Raw genomic sequence first — 12,572 nt, forward strand, 5'->3', positions numbered from 1 at the left:
TGACTGCTTTTATTATTAAAATCTTCCCCTCTAAAGTCAGCTCTCTCAGTCCCCAAAAGCCAAGTTTTTTTTCTCACTTTCCCTACCACGTCGCCCCAGTTTGTATCCCCTCCCTTACTGAATTTAACCCCAAGTATCTTCTGGTCTATTTGTATCTCCGTTAGGGGCAGTCCTGTCTTCTGTGTCCCGTACCACGGTCCGTAAAACTGTGCTTGGGTTTTGTGTCTGTTGAGTTTTGAGCCAGATGCTCTTCCATACCAGTCAGTCAAGTCCTGAGTCCTTGTCACGGATAAAATGTCAGAGCACAGGATGTTAATATCGTCCATATATAAAACACGCTTTGTTGTTAGTCCCCCTCCCCTGGAATACTCACCCCCTCTGTCCTTTTTCAAAATCTGTGCCAACGGTTCTGTGCATAGAACATGGAGGAGGGCAGATAAGGGACAGCCCTGACGGACGCCGCAGTTAATCTGTACTGCTTTTGTCAAGTTCCCGTTGACTACAAATTTGCTGGTAATATCTCGATACAACAAGCCCACCCACTCTCGATACCTTCCCGGGAAACCCCATTTTTGCAGTAGCCTAAAAAGGTACTGGTGCGAGATCCGATCAAAAGCCTTCTCAAAGTCTAAATTTAGGACTACTAGCCCGCATATTTCTGTCTCTCGCATAACAGATGGTGTCACGAATCAGAATGAGGCTGTCCGTGATCTTCCTCCCCGCGATGGCACAGGTTTGGTCCGGGTTGGTCAAATCCTCTAAAAACACAGACATACGCATTGCTAAAAGTTTGCTAAAAAGTTTACAATCAACATTTAAAAGCGTAATTGGACGCCAGTTGTTCAGGTCTGTTTTGTCTCCCTTCTTATGTAGTAAAGTGACTATCCCTACTCTAAAACTGTCTGGTAGTCGGTTTGTTTTGTCCAGTTCATTAAAAACAGTTAGTAAGTCTGGTGCTAAAATGTACCAAAAAGTCAGGTAAAATTCCAAGCAGAGGCCATCTACGCCCGGAGATTTTGCCTTCTTCAATTGTTTTACACATGTATTTAGTTCTGCAGGTGTAAAATCCTGTGTTAAAAGCCCATTATCAGTCACTGTTTTTTCAATCAAGTTTAAAACCTCTACCATTATCTCCTCTTGGGTATCTTTACGCTCATATAGTTTTTTATAGTATGTTTCTACTGCTTCAATTATTTCATTATTTTTTTCTGTAATAGTCCTGTTTTCTTTTTTTTGTTTAAAAATGCCCCCTTTTGTGTTAGATTAAAATACCTTTGCAGTCTCTTTTGCATTCCCAGCATAAATTTCATTTCCTTGATTTTCTTCTCTCTTCCTGCTTTTTAAAAAAGGTCTGAGTCCTTACCTTCATCATTTCCCACCACTGTGCCCGTGATTTGTAAAGGTCTTGAAGGGTCTGCCAGTCCTTGTACCGCTCCCTGTACTGAGAGACCAAGGCCTCGTCCTCAAGCAGGGAGCAGTTCAATTTCCACAGACCTCTTCCAATAGTCACTCCAGAAGAAAGTGAAAGGGTGCAAGACAGCATTAGGTGATCTGAGAAAAAAACAGGAGTTAATCTAGCATCAGTCTGTGTCCAACCCCGTGTAAATATGTAATCTATGCGAGAGGCTCTGGTGCCGTCACCACTAAACCAGGTGAAGCCCTCCTCTCTTGGATGCATGGTTTTAAAGCAGTCGTCTAATTTGAATACGCGGCACATGTCTTGCAATAAAACCGATGTTTTGTCAATTTTAAAATCCTCCCCGGCTCCCTTCCTGTCCTTCCTATTTAAAATACAATTAAAATCACCTCCCATAATTAGTGGGTTATGACCGAGCATGTGGGACTGCAAATTCTCTAAAATATCATACCTGTCATGCTTTTCATTAGAACCATAAATATTTAAAATGCTAAAGTCCTGTTCTGTAAAAGTTAAGTGTGCTAAAAGTGCCCGTCCGTCTCTCACCACTGTGCTCCCCTTTAAAACAATCTGAGGATTATTTATTAAAATAGCCACTCCATCATTTCTATTTTCGTTTGAGCCACTCCATAATGATGGGTGTGGCCACATTTCCTCCCACTGTTTATAATTTCTTAAAAAGGGTATGCCACATTCTTGGATTAAAAACAGATCAGACTTAAAAGTTTTTAAAAATGTTAAAACGCTCTGAGCTCTAATCTTTGACTTCAGGCTTCTAACGTTGATAGTTGAGAAGGTGAGGGTCATAGGTATGATTAAAAATTTAAAAAACACAGATAGGGTTACAAAATTTTAAGAGAACATTTTTTTTTTTAAAACAAGGCAGTAGCTAAGGTGTTTCTCGAGAGCTTATTTCTTCCTTTACCTCAGCAAAAGGGGCAGAGCTAAAACACTGGTCATCTCTCAGAGGCACTTGAGATGGTGATCGCTCACGCAACCTTAAATTCATAGTGTTTTTGCTTTTTGGCGTTGATCGCAGTACTATGTTTAAAAAGGAGAGTTCATTTGGTGAGCTCGAGGGGAAGACCCTGAACTCCCCCACCTCGATATCTGAGCTCCAGGGCCTTCCCCTCTTCTCTGCGGACAGGGGAGACTCACTGTTGAGAGGCAAGCCTCTTGTTATTTTGAGCACAAGTGATCTGGGTGTCTTCGCTGTCAGTCTCATTTGGACTGACTTCACTTGACTCGCTTGTGGGCATTTCTTGCAGCATCTCACTTTCCTCTGAGCTCCCGATTGGTGGGGCCGGCCTGCTCTCCTCCCCTTGCCCCTCCTCACCTGTCCCCTCTCCACCAATGACAGGATTTGGAGGGAAATTTGAATTTTCTTCAGGAAATTCAATTTGTTTGTCACCTTCCTTTCCATTTTCTTGTGCCATTTCTTTTCCAGCCTTCAGTTTGTTGGCAAATGATTTTGGACAATTTCTGTAGAGGTGGTTAGTTTCACCACAGAGATTGCACTTTCTGCCATCGGTACATTCTTCAAAAGTATGCCCAATTACTCGACATTTCCTACAAATGGTTTTTTCGCATGCTTCCGCCAGGTGTCCATGCTCACCACACTTGCGGCAGAGCTTGGGCTGACCCTGGTAATGTATGTAGCCGCGGTTTTCACCCAAGACTATCATTGATGGGAGATGTTTCATGCCCTGAAAGCCCTGGGGTCCTGCCATTGTTGAATGGGTACCCGCCAGGCACAGTTCCAGACGCCGTCCTCATCCCTCACCTTCACAGCCTGGCCTTTAACCGTGCAATATCTACCCAGCCAAAAACAAATATCTTCTGCATTCACTGTCTCATTAAACATTCTGCCAATAACTGTTTTAGCAGCATTATCAGTCAGTCTTTCAACATTGAACACAGAGAACTGGGCTTTCACATTTTCAATACGGGTCCAAAATTCACGAAGGTTCGCAGCAGAGGTGAAACTCAGATCAAATCCTTTACTAAAGGGCAACGTTATAATGCAATTCAAATCTTCAGCTTTGAATTTCAGGGTTTGTTGGACAAGCTTTCTGGAAAAGTCCAGCCTGGACATCCACAGAGGCTCACCACCATCCCTTTCCCGAAACGTAAATCGGACACTGTGGTGCCTCCGCATGCCGGCATATGTAGCCGACATGTCGGAGACAACCACTGAGTCAAAATTGTTCACGAACAAAAATCCAGTAAACTTACCTTTGCCGTTCTCCTAGAACAGAAAGTTTAAACAACACAATAAGCAATACCCCTGCAATTGAGCTAGATTCACAGCCACAGCAGGCATAGAATTGTCACTCAACAGAGGCGATCGCAGTCTTAGCCAAAAGGCCGAGAAGCGATAAAGAGGATAACTGACGGACTCAAGTACAGTTTTCTCGGTCTACCTACTCTCATAGTCGGTTATGTTACACCAAGCAGCGCTGCTCTTATGGACACTGAGACGGAGGAAACCTTGTCTGCTGACTTAACCATTCATTATTCATAAGCTTTCACATAAGCAGCTGCAGTCCAACTAATTTTGCAGTCTTCCTGCAGGATGAAAGGCCAAGCGCCTGCTGCGGTCCCGGCCAGACTTGTGAAGTAAGCCAGAAGACCGTAGTCAAGTCATGCTCATTTGTGTTAGTTGGTTTCAAGACTATCACTCTTAATTGTTGACATACAAGCCAGGGAAGAGCGCGAACGCAGTTCCCCACTATCAGAAATTATGCAGTCGAGATTCCCACATTTGGAGAATTCGCAAGGGTCAATGCAGCCGCCAGTGCAATGGCTGCACCTCGCCCTGGGTGAACCACATTCTTGATCATGGTGTCACCCCTGCCAGGTAAGTATGCCTTCCTTAGCCTGGACACGGGGTCTTGCTTTTTTCCACTCACCCTATTGTATGACTGTGCCAGTCGTACACTGGCGAATGCCTGGCCCAGCATGATGGGCCAGTTGCTCTCAATGGATTACAATAGCGTGTGTACTTTGCACAGGGCATTAGAGGAGGTCACAGGCACAACTGTGGAGCATGCAATAGCTGAATGAGCTCAAGTGTCAAGCCTCTGGAACGGGTTCGACTCACCGGATTGGTGGACAGCAGAGTAGTTGTGTGTCGGCTACGTCGCCTGCTTCCCAATTTCACTACATGTTTTCTTCCGCCACATCTACTTGTGCGCACGGGAGGCAAGTATTGCCGCAGCCCGTTTTCTCTTTCCAGATTAGCATTTTCATTGACCAGCGGAGGTGGTGCACCGCTCCTGGAAATACTGCAATACCAGGATGATGCTCAGAATGGGCAAAGCAAGCTCTGAATCCCATCTCCCTGTTCAAAAAAGCAATTTAATATGAAGTCTCCAGATAGGAGACATATCAGATATTAAACTGATAAGAACAGATTTTTTCTTTCTTTTTCATGTTTTTATTGTCACTTTTGGATCAATTACAATTCACATTTCTCCAATATGGAGCATTCATTTTGTCCCTAACATGACATGTAAAAATAAAAACAATTAAAAAATTTAAAAAAACATTCATATCTATTGTGCAGGAGCGTAGCACTGCATTACTAAGTGGGTCTTCATCCCACCCTCTCAAACAGCGCTTGTCCAGGATCTGCCGAGTCACTCCTCGTGCTCCTTCCCTCCTGCCGCTCCCGGAGAGCGAGGCCGTCGCTGCCGAGACCTTCACAGTATAGCTCCGGTTCCCTCCTCCGGGCGGGCACAGGCGACGCTTCTTGTTGGCTGTGTCCTTGGCCTGCCGCGTGCAGCTTCGATGGTCCCTGCATCCATTAGGAGCACAGCCACGGTGGGGGGTCTGCCTGTGCCTCCTTACCAGCAAGTTTCTGGAGGTTGAAGGTATTATTTGATTACTATATTAAATGTAATCTTTGCGTGTTCAAAAATAATTGAAAAATGAGATCTGATGAAGAAGCTTCTTTTGCAAAAGATTTATTTTAGGAGCTCCTAAAAGACACAAGACATGCTTACATTCAAAGGTGATTTTAAGCCTCGAGTGTGTCCATCTCAAAACACACAGTCGCTTTATAGATGAAAAAAGCATACTCCTCCTCTGAGGCTGGACAAAGGGTTAGCAATTATAATAGACAGACAAGAGATTTACTGACATGTTTACTCCAGTTTCGTCCAAAGCCGGAAATATATGATTAGACAGGTATGCGACCTAGACTCCCTCAGACCCAGTGTTATCAACTTGAGAACTTGAGAACATGCCTCCCATGTGCATTCCTATCTCACCAGCTGGAAGGGAGTGAAAAGTGTTATTCATTACAATACAGTTATATGTCCAATATATTTCACACAAACATTATCACAGTTATATGGCATCTATATACTATAAGTGGATTCATAAACAGTAAAAATATGCATAGATAATGTTAAATGTCTTCAAGGTCCACATGGCATCTTTGATGGCGGCAAGGGTGAGCCAGTCTTTTGCAAACTCCTCCCGGGAACGCTTGACTTGGCTCACCCCATAGAGCACGTATTGTTCATTTAGGACCTCCCTTGCTGGCAAGTCCGGGAATTTTCTCAGGTGGCCGGCTGTCGCCCACAGGTCTACGGCAGCACTGCACTCCCAGAGGAGGTGCCTCACCGACTCCTGGGCGCCACAACCAGGTCGGGGGCAGGTTGAGAGCGCTGACATTCCTCGGGAGTGCATAACGGCCCTGACTGGGAGAATCTCGTGAGCCACCATCCACGACAGGTCCCGGAGTCTGTTTGGGAGGGCAGGATGGTTGTCGTTGCGCCAAACTGTTGTGAGCTTGCCGAATGCAAGCCCGCGCACTTGACTCACTGTTTGCCGCTCCTGCACAATAGAGATGAGAGACTTGTGATTTTTTAAAACGTGACAATCTTCATTTTCTAATTTAAAATTTCTTAAAAATTTGGGGATAAAAGAATGTGCTGGTGGTAAGTTAAAAGACACCGGAAGTCTTTGATCGCTGGGTATTAGTTTTAATTTACGGAGGTATGATCATATCCAGAATCGTGTCATTGCTTGACTTTTGGGATTGCTGGATGGTCCCAGAGCATTTTGCAGATGGAGGGCCACATATCTGCTGCCCAAGAGAGCTGGAGGTCCAGCACGCCTTTCCCACCTTTCTCTTTTGTTTTTTTCATTGTGTCCCTCCTCAGTTTTTCCCATTTAGAACCCCAGATAAAGTAAAAAATAGCACGGTCCAAATCTAAAAGCACATTTCTTTTTGGGATAAAAACTGAACCGATTAATAAAAGCAAGGGTAAAATGACTGCTTTAATTATTAAAATCTTCCCCTCTAAAGTCAGCTCTCTGTCCCCAAAAGCCAAGTTTTTTTCTCACTTTCCCTATCACGTCGCCCCAGTTTGTATCCCCTCCCCCTCCCTTACTGAATTTAATCCCAAGTATCTTCTGGTCTGTTTGTATCTCCGTTAGAGGCAGTCCTGTCTTCTGTGTCCCGGTCCACGGTCCGTAAAACTGTGCTTGGGTTTTGTCTCTGTTAAGTTTAGAGCCAGACGCTCTTCCATACCAGTCAGTCAAGTCCAGGGTCCTTGTCACGGATAAAATGTCAAAGCACAGGATGTTAATATCGTCCATATATAAAACACACTTTGTTGTTAGTCCCCCGCCCCCTGGAATACTCACCCCCTCGATCATTTTGTCCCTTCTCAAAATCTGTGCCAACGGTTCTATGCATAGAACATAGAGGAGGGCAGATAAGGGACAGCCCTGACGGACGCCGCAGTTAATCTGTACTGCTTTTGTCAAGTTCCCGTTGACCACAAATTTGCTGGTAATATCTCGATACAGCAAGCCCACCCACTCTAGACACCTTCCCGGGAAACCCCATTTTTGCAGTAGCCTAAAAAGATACTGGTGCGAGATCCGATCAAAAGCCTTCTCAAAGTCTAAATTTAGGACTACTAGCCGCATATTTCTGTCTCTCGCATAACAGATGGTGTCACGAATCAGAATGAGGCTGTCCGTGATCTTTCTCCCCGCGATGGCACAGGTTTGGTCCGGGTTGATCAAATCTTCTAAAAACACAGGCATACGCATTGCTAAAAGTTTGCTAAAAAGTTTACAATCAACATTTAAAACCGTAATTGGATGCCAGTTGTTCAGGTCAGTTTTGTCTCCCTTCTTATGCAGTAAAGTGACTATCCCTAGTCTAAAACTGTCTGGTAGTCGGTGTGTTTTGTCCAGTTCATTAAAAACAGTGAGTAAATCTGGTGCTAAAATGTCCCAAAAAGTCAGGTAAAATTCCGAGCAGAGGCCGTCTTCGCCCGGAGATTTTGCCTTCTTCAATTGTTTTGCACATGTATGTAGTTCTGCAGGTGTAAAATCCTGTGTTAAAAGCACTGTTTTAAAAGCATCAGTCACTGTTTTTTCAATGAAGTTTAAAACCTCTACCATTATCTCCTCTTGGGTATCTTTACGCTCATACAGTTTTTGATAGTATGTTTCTACTGCTTCAATTATTTCATTATTTTTTCCTGTAATAGTCCCGTTTTCTTTTTTTAGTTTAAAAATGCCCCCACCCTTGCTCATAATTTTTTTAAAGAAGTACCTGGTGCATTTTTCACCTTCTTCGATTTCCTTTTCTCTGCTCCTTAATAAAAACCCTTTGCTTTGGATATCTGCCATAGCTCTCATTTCTTTTTTGATCTCTTTAATTTCATCATTAAAATTTATCCCCTTTTGTGTTAGATTAAAATACCTTTGCAGTCTCTTTTGCATTCCCAGCATACATTTCATTTCCTTGATTTTCTTCTCTCTTCCTGCTTTTTTAAAAGAAAAGTCTGAGTCCTTACATTCATCATTTCCCACCACTGTGCCCGTGATTTGTAAAGGTCTTGAAGGGTCTGCCAGTCCTTGTACCGCTCCCTGTACTGAGAGACCAAGGCCTCGTCCTCAAGCAGGGAGCAGTTCAACTTCCACAGACCTCTTCCAATAGTCACTCCAGAAGAAAGTGAAAGGGTGCAAGACAGTATTAGGTGATCTGAGAAAAAGACAGGAGTTAATCTAGCATCAGTCTGTGTCCAACCCCGTGTAAATATGTAATCTATGCAAGAGGCTCTGGTGCCGTCACCACTAAACCAGGTAAAGCCCTCCTCTCTTGGATGCATGGTTTTAAAGCAGTCGTCTAATTTGAATACGCGGCACATGTCTTGCAATAAAACCGATGTTTTGTCAATTTTAAAATCCTCCCCGCTCCCTTCCTGTCCTTCCTATTTAAAATACAATTAAAATCGCCTCCCATAATTAGTGGGTTTTGACCGAGCATGTGGGACTGCAAATTCTCTAAAATATCATACCTGTCATGCTTTTCATTAGAACCAAAAATATTTAAAATGCTAAAATCCTTTTCTGTAAAAGTTAAGTGTGCTAAAAGTGCTCGTCCGTCTCTCACCACTGTGCTCCCCTTTAAAACAATCTGAGGATTATTTATTAAAATAGCCACTCCATCATTTCTATTTTCGTTTGAGCCACTCCATAATGATGGGTGTGGCCACATTTCCTCCCACTGTTTATAATTTCTTAAAAAAGGTATGCCACATTCTTGGATTAAAAACAGATCAGACTTAAAAGTTTTTAAAAATGTTAAAACGCTCTAAGCTCTAATCTTTGACTTGACGCTTCTGACGTTGATAGTTGAGAAGGTGAGGGTCATAGGTATGATTAAAAATTTAAAAAACACAGATAGGGTTACAAAATTTTAAGAGAACATTATTATTTTTTTTAAAACAAGGCAGTAGCTAAGGTATTTCTCGAGAGCTTATTTCTTCCTTTACCTCAGCAAAAGGGGCAGAGCTAAAACACTGGTCATCTCTCAGAGGCACTTGAGGTGGTGATCGCTCACGCAACATTAAATTCATAGTGTTTTTGCTTTTTGGCGTTGATTGCAGTACTATGTTTAAAAAGGAGAGTTCATTTGGTGAGCTCGAGGGGAAGACCCTGAACTCCCCCACCTCGCTATCTGAGCTCCCGGGCCTTCCCCTCTTCTCTGCAGACAGGGGAGACTCAGAGGACCGTTGAGAGGCAAGCCTTTTGTTATTTTGAGCACAAGTGATCTGGGTGTCTTCGCTGTCAGTCTCATTTGGACTGACTTCACTTGACTCACTTGCTGGTATTTCTTGCAGCATTTCACTTTCCTCTGAGCTCCCGATTGGTGGGGCCGGCCTGCTCTCCTCCCCTTGCCCTTCCTCACCTGTCCCCTCTCCACCAATGACAGGATTTGGAGGGAAATTTGAATTTCCTTTGTTTGTCACCTTCCTTTTCATTTCCTTGTGCCATTTCTTTTCCAGCCTTCAGTTTGTTGGCAAATGATTTTGGACAATTTCTGTAGAGGTGGTTAGTTTCCCCGCAGAGATTGCACTTTCTGCCATTGGTACATTCTTCAAAAGTATGCCCAATTACTCGACATTTCCTACAAATGTTTTTTTCGCATGCTTCCGCCAGGTGTCCATGCTCACCACACTTGCGGCAGAGCTTGGGCTGACCCTGGTAATGTATGTAGCCCCGGTTTTCACCCAAGACTATCATTGATGGGAGATGTTTCAGGCCCTGGAAGCCCTGGGGGTCCTGCCATTGTTGAATGGGTACCCGCCAGGCACAGTTCCAGATGCCGTCCTCATCCCTCACCTTCACAGCCTGGCCTTTAACCGTGCAATATCTACCCAGCCAAAAACAAATGTCTTCTGCATTCACTGTCTCATTAAACATTCTGACAATAACTGTTTTAGCAGCATTATCAGTCAGTCTTTCAACATTGAACACAGAGAACTGGGCTTTCACATTTTCAAAACGGGTCCAAAATTCACGAAGGTTCGCAGCAGAGGTGAAACTCAGATCAAATCCTTTACTAAAGGGCAACGTTATAATACAATTCAAATCTTCGGCTTTGAATTTCAGGGTTTGTTGGACAAGCTTTCTGGAAAAGTCCAGCCTGGACATCCACAGAGGCTCACCACCATCCCTTTCCCGAAACGTAAATCGGACACTGTGGTGCCTCCGCATGCCGGCATATGTAGCCGACATGTCGGAGACAACCACTGAGTCACAATTTTTCACAAATAAAAATCCGGCAAACTTACCTTTGTCGCTCTTCTATAACAGAAAAATTCAACAACACATTACACAATACCCCTGCAATTGAGTTCGATTCACAGCCACACAGGCATAGAATTGTAGCTCAACAGAGGTGATCGCAGTCTTTGCCAAAAGGTCGAGAAGCGATAAAGAGGATAACTGACGGACTCAAGTACAGGCTTCTCGGTCTACCTACTCTCACAGTCGGTTATGTTACACCAAGCAGCGCTGCTCTTATGGACACTGAGACGGAGGAAACCTTGTCTGCTGACTTAACCATTCATTATTCACAAGCCCTCACATAAGCAGCTGCAGTCCAACTAATTTTGCAGTCTTCCTGCAGGATGGAAGGCCAAGCGCCTGCTGCGGTCCCGGCCAGACTTGTGAAGTAAGCCAGAAGACCATAGTCAAGTCATGCTCATTTGTGTTAGTAGGTTTCAAGACTATCACTCTTAATTGTTGACATACAAGCCATGGAAGAGCGCGAACGCAGTTCCCCACTATCAGAAATTATGTTGTCGAGATTCCCACATTTGGAGAATTCGCAAGGGTCAATGCAGCCGCCAGTGCAATGGCTGCACCTCGCGCCCTGGGTGAACCACATTCTTCATCATGGTGTCACCCCTGCCAGGTAAGTATGCCTTCCTCAGCCTGGACACGGGGTCTTGCTTTTTTCCACTAACCCTATTGCATGACTGTGCCAGTCGTACACTGGCGAATGCCTGGCCCAGCATGATGGGCCAGTTGCTCTCAATGGATTAGAATAGCGTGTGTACTTCGCACAGGGCATTAGAGGAGGTCACAGGCACAACTGTGGAGCATGCAATAGCTGAATGAGCTCAAGTGTCAAGCCTCTGGAACGGGTTCGACTCACCGGATTGGTGGACAGCAGAGTAGATGTGTGTCCACTACTTCCGAATTTCACTAGATGTTTTCTTCCGCCACACCTACTTGTGCGCACGCGAGGCAAGTATTGCCGCAGGCCGTTTTCTCTTTCCAGATTAGCATTTTCGTTGACCAGCGGAGGTGGTGCACCGCGCCTGGAAATACTGCAGTACCAGGATGATGCTCGGAATGGACAAAGCAAGCTCTGAATCCCATCTACCTGTTCAACAAAGCAATTTAATATGAAGTCTCCAGATAGGAGACATATCAGACATTAAACTGATAAGAACAGATACTACCTTGATCTTAGCCAAAAGGCCGAGAAGCAATAAAGTGGATAACTAACGAAGTCAAGTACAGGCTTCTCGGTCTACCTACTCTCACAGTCGGTTATGTTACACCAAGCAGCGCTGCTCTTATGGACACTGAGACGGAGGAACCCTTGTCTGCTGACTTAACCATTCATTATTCACAAGCCTTCACATAAGCAGCTGCAGTCCAACTAATTTTGCAGTCTTCCTGCAGGATGGAAGGCCAAGCGCCTGCTGCGGTCCCGGCCAGACTTGTGAAGTAAGACAGAAGACCATAGTCAAGTCATGCTCATTTGTGTTAGTTGGTTTCAAGACTATCACTCTTAATTGTTGACATACAAGCCATGGAAGAGCGCGAACGCAGTTCCCCACTATCAGAAATTATGTTGTTGAGATTCCCACATTTGGAGAATTCGCAAGGGTCAATGCAGCCGCCAGTGCAATGGCTGCACCTCGCCCTGGGTGAACCACATTCTTGATCATGGTGTCACCCCTGCCAGGTAAGTATGCCTTCCTCAGCCTGGACACGGGGTCTTGCTTTTTTCCACTAACCCTATTGCATGACTGTGCCAGTCGTACACTGGCGAATGCTCTCAATGGATTAGAATAGCGTGTGTACTTCGCACAGGGCATTAGAGGAGGTCACAGGCACAACTGTGGAGCATGCAATAGCTGAATGAGCTCAAGTGTCAAGCCTCTGGAACGGGTTAGACTCACCGGATTGGTGGACAGCAGAGTAGTTGTGTGTCGGCTACGTCGCCTGCTTCCCAATTTCACTACATGTTTTCTTCCGCCACATCTACTTGTGCGCACGGGAGGCAAGTATTGCCGCAGCCCGTTTTCTCTTTCCA

At 44.6% G+C, this 12,572-nt stretch overlaps 4 non-coding genes and 1 pseudogene across 4 annotated transcripts; all 5 read right to left on the bottom strand.

Moving 5' to 3' along the window:
• Positions 1-4,120: 4,120 nt before the first annotated feature.
• LOC144049604 (U1 spliceosomal RNA) lies at positions 4,121-4,285 on the bottom strand. Its single transcript, XR_013293604.1, has one exon. It is a non-coding gene; the product is annotated as a U1 spliceosomal RNA (small nuclear RNA).
• Positions 4,286-4,679: 394 nt separating this feature from the next.
• On the bottom strand, positions 4,680-4,857 carry LOC144049678 (U2 spliceosomal RNA; annotated as a pseudogene).
• Positions 4,858-10,997: 6,140 nt separating this feature from the next.
• Positions 10,998-11,164, bottom strand: LOC144049608 (U1 spliceosomal RNA). The gene has a single exon (XR_013293608.1). It is a non-coding gene; the product is annotated as a U1 spliceosomal RNA (small nuclear RNA).
• Positions 11,165-11,549: 385 nt separating this feature from the next.
• Positions 11,550-11,740, bottom strand: LOC144049660 (U2 spliceosomal RNA). The gene has a single exon (XR_013293657.1). It is a non-coding gene; the product is annotated as a U2 spliceosomal RNA (small nuclear RNA).
• A 324-nt stretch (positions 11,741-12,064) lies between these two features.
• On the bottom strand, positions 12,065-12,229 carry LOC144049606 (U1 spliceosomal RNA). The gene has a single exon (XR_013293606.1). It is a non-coding gene; the product is annotated as a U1 spliceosomal RNA (small nuclear RNA).
• Between the last annotated feature and the right edge of the window lie 343 nt (positions 12,230-12,572).

The sequence above is a fragment of the Vanacampus margaritifer genome, chromosome 3, assembly GCF_051991255.1.
Source record: "Vanacampus margaritifer isolate UIUO_Vmar chromosome 3, RoL_Vmar_1.0, whole genome shotgun sequence".
NCBI classification, from domain to species: domain Eukaryota; kingdom Metazoa; phylum Chordata; class Actinopteri; order Syngnathiformes; family Syngnathidae; genus Vanacampus; species Vanacampus margaritifer.